This window comes from Lolium perenne, chromosome 2 (assembly GCF_019359855.2).
Source record: "Lolium perenne isolate Kyuss_39 chromosome 2, Kyuss_2.0, whole genome shotgun sequence".
NCBI classification, from domain to species: domain Eukaryota; kingdom Viridiplantae; phylum Streptophyta; class Magnoliopsida; order Poales; family Poaceae; genus Lolium; species Lolium perenne.
In genome coordinates this window covers 147,207,647-147,217,228 of record NC_067245.2, presented here as the reverse complement: position 1 = coordinate 147,217,228, position 9,582 = coordinate 147,207,647, and positions in this window count along the sequence as shown.

Genomic DNA, 9,582 nt, shown 5'->3' with positions numbered 1-9,582 from the left:
GTTTATTTCTTCATATGCTATGTAAAATTTATTTGGTGGCAAGACTTGATCAACCTTGTTAACAAATACCTTTTATATGCATAGAGGAGGTAAACAACATTTCTTTCTCCCTCCACTTGTCTTACTTGCTGTAGCACTTTTGATTTGCAAAGTTCCTTAGTTAATTAGAGATTTCAAAAAAATTCCTGGCCAGTAATAATAAACTTAATACCCAGAAATGTGCATTTTTCAAAGTTTTCAAGAATTCACAAAAATTATACCGTTGGTCCTATTTTTCGAAAATGCACCTGGGAGCACCTGGGGATGACCTGTGGGGCACCCCAGGGTGGCACCTGGTGGCGCGGCCAGCAAGGGGGCGCGCCACCCTGGCGTGTGGGCCCCCCTTTACCCCACTTCAGCATCTCTTCCTCCCAGACTCTTCTCTCTCCCGAAAAAATCGACACCAGCTTTCTCTCACTCGCGTTTTTGCTCAAGAGCTCAGGATTTTTCGATCTCTTTGCTCAGCCCAGATTTCTGTCTAAAATTTGGCACATTTGCTCTCCGGTATGTGACTCCTCCGATTATCCAAGTAGAATTTTATTTGGTTGAGTATATCTTGAATATTTTGCTGTTGTAGGTAACATGTTTAGTGAGCTTGCATGCTTGTTCTAAGTTGTATACACTAGTTTTGATGCATGATTACTACTCTAGCAAGTTCCTATAGTAGTTCCCCTTGATTATATGTCACCAAATCAAGTTTTATATCATTTGTTGAAAAATTTCAGAAAAGGAGGATGAAGAACTTCAACTTTGGAGAATTGTTTCGGAGAGGGACAACCAGCACCGGAAGGCCCTCTAGGACCGCCACCCGACTCAGGCGATCCTACAATGAGGATATCATCGCGCCAAGCTTCGCGCCCGAAAAAGATAATGGGGCTCCTAATGCTTCATCTTTCCCATGCTATGATTTTCTGAGAAATGCAGGGTTATTGGATGATTTCTTCACCCTCGTCAACAGGGCGGGCTTAGCCGCCTATGTGGGAGATGAAAGGGAGCAATACTACATGCTCACCAAAATCTTCGTTGAGAGCTTCAAGTTCCACAACAAGCAATATGGGCCGACAGTTGCATTCAAGATCTATGGTAATCCTATTACTATGGAATTAGAAGAATTTTGTGTTGCATTGGATATTGCCCCTGTAGGTACAGCAAGGAGGATTGATGACAACCCCCGGGACCTGTTGGAACTCTATCGAGGGATCACCGATGATGATTGTCGCACCATTCAGCGTGGCAAGATAAGGAACATCCAACTCCCCGCCATTAAGTATTTTGCCTATTACATTGCTACTAGCATTCTTGGTAGGGAGAACACTAGCAATATTTCTAGCTACCATCTTGCTTTCTTGAATGCTACACTTACTGGACAGACACCTTATCATATTGGTTCTCTTATTGCTCGCCGCCTGTCTAACAGGGGGCCTATTTTTGGAGGAACTATTGCATTGCGCATTTTAACACATTCAAGACTTCCTCTTGATTCTAATGATGTGTCATTAACCCCTAGGAGGCTTGATATTGCTGCTATGAAAAGCCATCATTTTGTTACCGCTGATTCCACTTTAGATAATATGGTCTATAGAATGTTGTTTGCTGACGGGGATGAGAAGGAAATCCCTCTTCCCCAGCAAGATTTGTTCAGCATTGACAGGGAACCATGGTCGCGCACTAAAGAGGAGGTGGAGGAAAATATGAAGATACAAGACTTCCACCAGCAGCATGACTCCGAGGACGCCGAGCCCTCCTACGACTACACCGTCACGTATCCGGGTGCTTCTTCTAGCACATACCCGGAATATGATCCATCTTCGTCGTACTACGGAGATGCTACTTCATGGCCTCGATGGGATTGAACTCCACTTAGGCCAAAAGCCTAAGCTTGGGGGGAGGTATACCGGCATTACTCATTCTTTGCATATTATGATTGCTGGATACTTGTATATACTTGTTTAGTTTGTTTGAGTGGTTTTCTAATGAGAGGGAGATGATATTTGGGGAAGTGCTGCCCGAAAACAGATTCTGGACTGTTACCGAAAAAATTCCCAAAAATAGCCAGAACAGTATTTTGCGAAGCCAGTTTTTGTGCATGTTCCCCAGGTTGTTATCTAACTTTCATTAGTTGAACACTTTTTGATTTGAGCAGTGCAAGAATTTCTTAAAAATCGAGTACTGTACTGCTGTCAAGTTTGATGAATTTCTGCTGCTTTGTGTTTATGTGACTTTTCTAGTTTGCTATTTCTTGTTTTTGTTTTGTTTCTTTCCCAAAACACAAAAAGACCAAAAATATTTCTGTTGTTTCTCTTCATCATTTGTTTGTTTTGGTTTCTAGCATTTATTTCGCTTTATTTGCTATTGCTAGTTCGCTACAAGAAAATCCAAAAAGATTTTGCTTTGTTTGCTTGTTTCCTTTTGTTCTTGTTTCTAATTCGAAAACACCAAAAATATTTGCTGTTCTCCTTTGGTTTGTAAAGTTCATCTTGAGTTCAATGGTCTTCGGTGGCTGGAGCGTGGTTTTCATTTCATATTATCCAAGCTACACAAGTGAAAGGCAATAATGACGATCTACGACAATTGGATTGTGGTGAGAGGCTGGTATGAACTCTATTTGTTTTCATTTTTGTACATATACTCATCCATGTGAGCATGCTTAGTTGGTTTATGTGAGGTATATGTCATTTGAGAAAGTCTAGTAGTTCATGATCTCTCATGTTTAGCTCCAATTTATTAATATGAGTAGCATGTCATGGATGTTTGCTTGCATTGTTTTATTCATAAGTAGGTATGGCATTGTGGTATCCTCCTCTGAATAATTCATTTATATCGACTTGGCACATGCTCACGCATGCATATGACTAAACAAAAGTCAATTAAGCCTCGATGATTTATATTGCTTCAGAGTTCTTGTATCACTTTTATGCCTCTGTTAATTTATTTTGCCGCAAGCATGATTATGACAGTTACTGCTCTCTTGATTTGTCGCTCCCTAGTCTTTTGCTAGCCTTCACTTGTACTGAGCGGGAACTCTGCTCGTGCTTCCAAACACCTGAAAACCAAGTTATTCCAAAGTGTCCACCATAAATACCTATGCATGGCATTTCAAACCATTCCAAGTAAATTCTCATGCGCTACCTTTAAAACCTTCAAAATGCTTCTCAATTTGTGTTAATGTTTCATAGCTCATGAGGAAGTATGTGGTGTTTAACTTTCAACCTTGTCATTTACTCTTGACGGACTTTCATTATGGACTAGTGGCACATCCGCTTATCCAATAATTTTGCAAAAAGAGCTGGCAATGGGATTCCCAGTCCCAAATCACTCCTCCATGGTATGTGATTGTTGGACGGCACCCGAAGGATTCGGTTAGCCATGGCTTGTGTAAGCAAAGGTTGGGGGGAGTGTCATCATAATAAAACTAAAAATAAAAAGGCACTCCTTCATGGTATGAGATTGTTGGCAGGCACCCGAGGATTCGGTTAGCCATGGTTTGTGAAAGAAAGGTTGGAAGGAGTGCCACATAAACATAAAAATAATTCATGGGAGCCGCTCTTGGAAGTCCGGTTGGCGAGGTAGTTGGTGTACCCATTACCATTCGTTGACAACAACAAACACCTCTCAAAATAATTTTACTCCTGTTTAAAAAATGAAAAGCTCTAGCGCATGTTAATCCCTGCTTTCCTCTGCGAAGGGTCAATCTTTTACTTTTATGTTGTGTCTCCCTTCTTTCTTTGAGCACTATCTTGAGAGCACAACTGTCATTCTTAGTATAATATGCTTGTCTCAAAATATGATTGATTGTGGTATAACTTTGATGCTTTTATCTTTGACAATCACTACTTCTAGTCTTTCTATGAACTTCAGAGGTGCCTGAGCATTTATGTTTTGCTGATCAAATATGGGCAAGCGAGATACCACTCTATCATACTCTCTGATGAACATTGCAATCCTGCTTATATACATGATTCATGATGCTTATTATTAATTGTTGGTACCTCTCCATGATTGACATAGCTGTTAGATGATCTTATTTATATGCATCTCGTTATGAACTGCCTAAGTATTAGCCATATTATGAGAATATATACATCATATGAGCAAATGTGTTCGTGAAAGTTCTTTTATCGCTCAGTTGTTAACTGAATTGCTTGAGGACAAGCAATAAGCTAAGCTTGGGGGGAGTTGATACATCCAAAACGTATCTACTTTCCCGAACACTTTTGCTACTGTTTTGCCTCTAATTTGTGTATTTTGGATGCAACTAACACGGACTAACGCTGTTTTCAGCAGAACTGCTCTGGTGTCTCGTTTTTGTGCAGAAATCCAACTTTCAGGAAAATCCTCGGAATTTATGCAGAAGGTCCTATTTTCCCAGAATATTGGCGGAGCCAGAAGGGCAAGCCAGGTGGAGGCCCGAGAGCCCCACACCATAGGGCGGCGAGGCCCAGGAGGGGCCCGCGTGGCCCTACTGTGTGGCGGCCTCGGTCAGCCCCCGACGCCCTCCTTCGGACTATTTATTGCCTTCGACCTAAAAACGCACGGGGAGAAGTCGAAGTCGCCAGAAAGCCTCTAGAACGCCGCCACATCGCGAAACTCCGTCTCGGGAGCCAGAAGTCTCCGTTCTGGCACTCCGCCGGGACGGGGAATTGGAGGAGATCATCGCCATCATCACCACCGATGCCTCTCCATCAACCAGCCATGTTTCCCCCATCCATGAGTGAGTAATTCCCCCGCTGTAGGCCGAAGGGGATGGTAGGGATTGGATGAGATTGGTCATGTAATAGCATAAAATTGTTAGGGCATAGTGCCTAGTGTCCGTAATTGGTACTTTTATGATATTGTTGCAACTTGCTATGCTTAATGCTTGTCACTAGGGCCCGAGTGCCATGATCTCAGATCTGAACATGTTATTGTTTCATCATGATATTCATTGTTTATGGTCTTACCTGCAAGTTGTATACACATGTCGCTGTCCGGAACCAATGGTCCCGAAGTGACAAGAATCGGGACAACCGGAGGGGATGGCAGTGATGTGAGGATCACATGTGTTCACGGAGTGTTAATGCTTTGCTCCGGTACTCTATTAAAAGGAGTACCTTAATATCCAGTAGATTCCCTTGAGGCCCGGCTGCCACCGGCTGGTAGGACAAAAGATGTTGTGCAAGTTTCTCATTGCGAGCACGTACGACTATAATTGGAACACATGCCTATTGATTGCTTTGTACTTGGACACCGTTTTATTATTATCTGCAAATGCCCTGCTATGATTGTTACATGAGTTTCTCTCATCCATGCAACGCCCGTTATCCGTCCCCGTGCCTACAGTATTTTAATCCTGCTGTTTACTATAATCACTACTGCTGTCTCTGTTACTCTGCTGCTGTTATTTCACTACTGCTACTGCTACAAAACTGTTACTACTGATAAACTCTTGTGAGCAAGTCTGTTTCCAGGTGCAGCTGAATTGACAACTCCGCTGTTAAGGCTTTCAAGTATTCTTTGTCTCCCCTTGTGTCGAATCAATAAATTGGGTTATACTACCCGCGAAGACTGCTGCGATCCCCTATACTTGTGGGTCATCAGGTACCCCCACAATACCTGATTATGGGTAGGGCTTAACTGGAAGTTTATGCATCTTAGTATGGGTTCCCTCTGAACACACATCATAGGGGTTATGCTTGAGTCTGCCTCCGTTGTTGAGAAAAGATGTGAATTGAGGTGAATTGTACGGCCAAGCCCTGTGCAGTTCCCAGGTTGACAGTTGGTCTTCACTGGGAGGCCAAGCTCATGGGGAGAGGTGCTCATACTAGGATTTGTAAGTGAAAGGTTATGGTTGATGATCCGCGTACTGTGTTACGATGATTCGGGGTAATCCCGACGGATGAAATCAAATGTTGTGGCACAAGTGTGCAACCTCTGCAGAGTGTAAACCTATTCGAATAGCCGCGTCCATGGTTACGGACGGTTGGAAAGGCCATACAGTTTCCGATGTCATATCTTTGAAAATGATGTTGAAAGAAGATGGTGAAATGACTTGTGGTGAATTGAATTGAAATCACCACTTGAATGGTGGGAATGACACTAATGTTCCCACTTGAGTTAGTTAGCACTTGAATAAGCTTTTCTCAAATACTTGTGAACTAAAATTGGCTTTATGCAAATAAACTAGAGCTTAGCAAACCTTACTAGAGTTGTCTAGCACTTACATTAGTATTAGTTTGCGAGTACTTGAAGTACTCACGGCTTTGTCCCTGGCTATTCAAATGGCCAGAGTATGAACATGAACAAGGAGATGACCAGCAGGACGCCTACGACAACTAGGAGTCTTTCGACGTCAAGCGTTGGCCTGTGGACTAGAGAGTCCTTGTATCTTACGCTTCCGCTATGAACTTGTGTTTGTTCGTTGATCAATAGATCAACTATTCGTGTAATATGGATGATGTGATTCCAATTGTAAGACATTATGGTTTGTAATGAATGATGGCTGTGATACTTAACTATTATGCCTCGCAACAACAATATTTCTGGGATTGCGATGTATGATATAATAGGCATTCGGACTTAAAAATCCTGGTGTTGACAGATCCCGATGGATTTACCCCCTCCAATCTTCGTTGATGCAGCCATTGTTTTCGTTTTTATGTCTTCTACGGTGCTCTCCTCCTCAGAACTCTTCGGGGCCATATACATAGTGATTTTTAGGTGAAAATACGTCAGTGGATGAAAGAATTAAGTGAATTGAACGATCGACAGCCAAAATACCTCGGGTGGCGCGCGTAGACATGTAGGGTGCGCAACCTGGTGTCTTTTGGGCCTCAGGCCCATCCAGGTGTGCTTCTAGGTTTCCAGGGTGCTTCTCCCGATGAAAAGATAACGCTCCAAAAATCTCAGATCAATTTGACTCCGTATAGGTCTCTGAAAGTGAAAAACACGTGAAACAGGGAATTCCTGTTCTGAAGAGTTATAAACCAAATAAAGGGGATAATTGGTAAATCCCCATAATCAATGTAGAACATGGTATTATCATCATATATGTTGCAAATATGTGGGAATTCAATATGATAAAGGACAAAGTTTATGTATGCACTTTACATGCATCAACATCCCCAAGCTTAACCTATGCTCGTCCCAAGCATAAAGGTGATAAAACTAACATGACCTTTGGAGTTTATTATATATAGCTTCTAAATGATCATGCAAAGTATCACAAGTTTCAGTCAATAAAGAATGACAAGAAGTAATATGAACTCATAAAGTGATAGCTCTTAAATCTACAAAGCATGCATAATAGTAAATAGCATTGCAAGCAACATGAATGATAAGTATAAATCATGCTTAGGAGAACCCTATAGAATTGTTGGAAGACTCTTTGTCCTCTCTTTTCTTTGGATATTTTTTTATTCTTGAACATAAGAAAGTAAGCAGGGAATATATGTGCTAAACCTCCAACAAAATAAAAAGTAGAGAGAATAAAACGAGGTTTTGGGATATGCAATTCATGTCAACAATAATAATAAGGATGGGGTACCATGAATCTCTTATGTGGAGATATCTACGAGTCATGTGTTTGACCTCTTATGAGTAAATGTTGCCTCATTTTTGTGGTTGCTAAGGATTACACCTCTTGTTACTCAGCTCCGGGTTACCAACTTTTGAACACACATGTTTCAACCAAGTATCGCAATGGGGTACCTTCATGCCGCCTGTACAAATGACCAAAAGAGATGGATATCTCAACAATAGGCCATCCATACCGGGACAACATGCACACCAAACGTTGAACATCCTCTCTAGCTCCCTCTCACTTTTTCTCGAACTCTTTTTTTCTTTCTTTTCTTTTCCCATTCTCTCTCTCTCTCTCTCTCTCTCTCTCTCTCTCTCTCTTTCACTAACTCCTTTTATTTTTATTTTTTCACTCTTCATATTGAGGATGCTCTTTGCTGAAACTTTCACCATGATTAGGCATGGCTTCCGTTTAGCGGCCCATTGCTCTTCTCTAATATGCATGCATACTTACCCTTGATAACCTCCACTTATTCCGCAAGAGATAACCATCAACAACACAAAAGAAACGATGATCGACGCATGGTACAATACCCCGATGGTGCAATGTTGAAAGACTTCCCCAGTAAGCGTGGTTATGGTATAGCTCATTACTCATAATCAGTCAAACCCACAACATGCATATTTGTATTTTCCTTAAATCTTACTTTCTTATGAGATTACACAAAAAGATATTTTGAAAAGATTGAAGGCATAACACACATTATACTTGGAATAGAAAGTGCTATGTAGGTAGGTATTATAGACATTGGATTTGAGTTGAGCTTGGAAACAAGTCTATGCTTGTGTAAGAAATCATTTTTTTTTGCTAGCCAGAGGTCTAAAAGCATGCAATAGTATCCATAGAGCTATTCATTCATCATCAAACAATGATACTTCACATTAAACATCTATGTATACTAGTAATAAATATCACTGAATAAGGCACATAGCAAATGATCCCTCAATAGAGCATGTCAAACTAGAAATACCATACATAAAATAAATTTCAGCTTTAGGTATTCCTCCTTTTGTTTTACAATCATACAACTTAATTTTATTTGATCATTAAGAGATAAGAGCGTTTGGTCCAATAGCTCATTCAAATGCATTATGAACATTCAATGTGACGGTTCTTTTATTTTTTTAAAAACTAGACACAAATAAAATAAGGACGCTTTAAGTTTTTGCGAAAATTATATGTTGCTAAAAAATAGAGTTTAGAGGTACTCAAACCAGGAGTTTTAGAATGAGTCGAGTGGGTGTCATAAACATCCCCAAACTTATGATATTCACTATACTTGAATTGATCTTAGTGTGATATTCCTCCATTTCTTGTGAAAAAAACTTCATCAGAAACTTTTTTCCCATTATTTTCTATGGGGTGACATTAGAGGTACAAACAAATCATGTTTGATAATGTTTTAATTATAAATAAAATTATATATTCATGAACCAGAGAGCATATAATGTTCTACTCATTCTAGCATATCAAAAGTCCCAAGCAAAATATATTTTGATACTCAGAAGAGAATGAATCTAACATTGAGAGGCAGAATCTGTCCGGAATTTTTGCTGCAGTAAAGCTGAATTTTCAATATGACTTAGACAAGTTAGAAATTTTAGCCAATTTCCATGCATATAGAGGATGAAAAGTTACAGCTACTGTGAATTTAGCAAGATTTTAGAAGTCACCAAACAAACCGAAAAAATCTTGCACTAAAAAGTGCAACGCTGACTGGGAGGCACCGACCCGCTAGTCCTATACACCGACTTGGTGTATACGGCATGCTGCACACCCTGGTCGGGTATAGGGGCTGACCCATTTTTGTTTTTTATTTCGTGTTTATTATTTCTTTCTTTTTATTTTTTTGTTTGTTTTCCTGTTTTTTATTTCTTCTTCTTTTCTTTTTTTTTCTTTTTTGTTCAAATTTTAAAAATTGTTCAAACCTTAAAATTATTCAAATTTGAAAAATGTTCAAATTTGAAAAATGTTCATATTTTGAA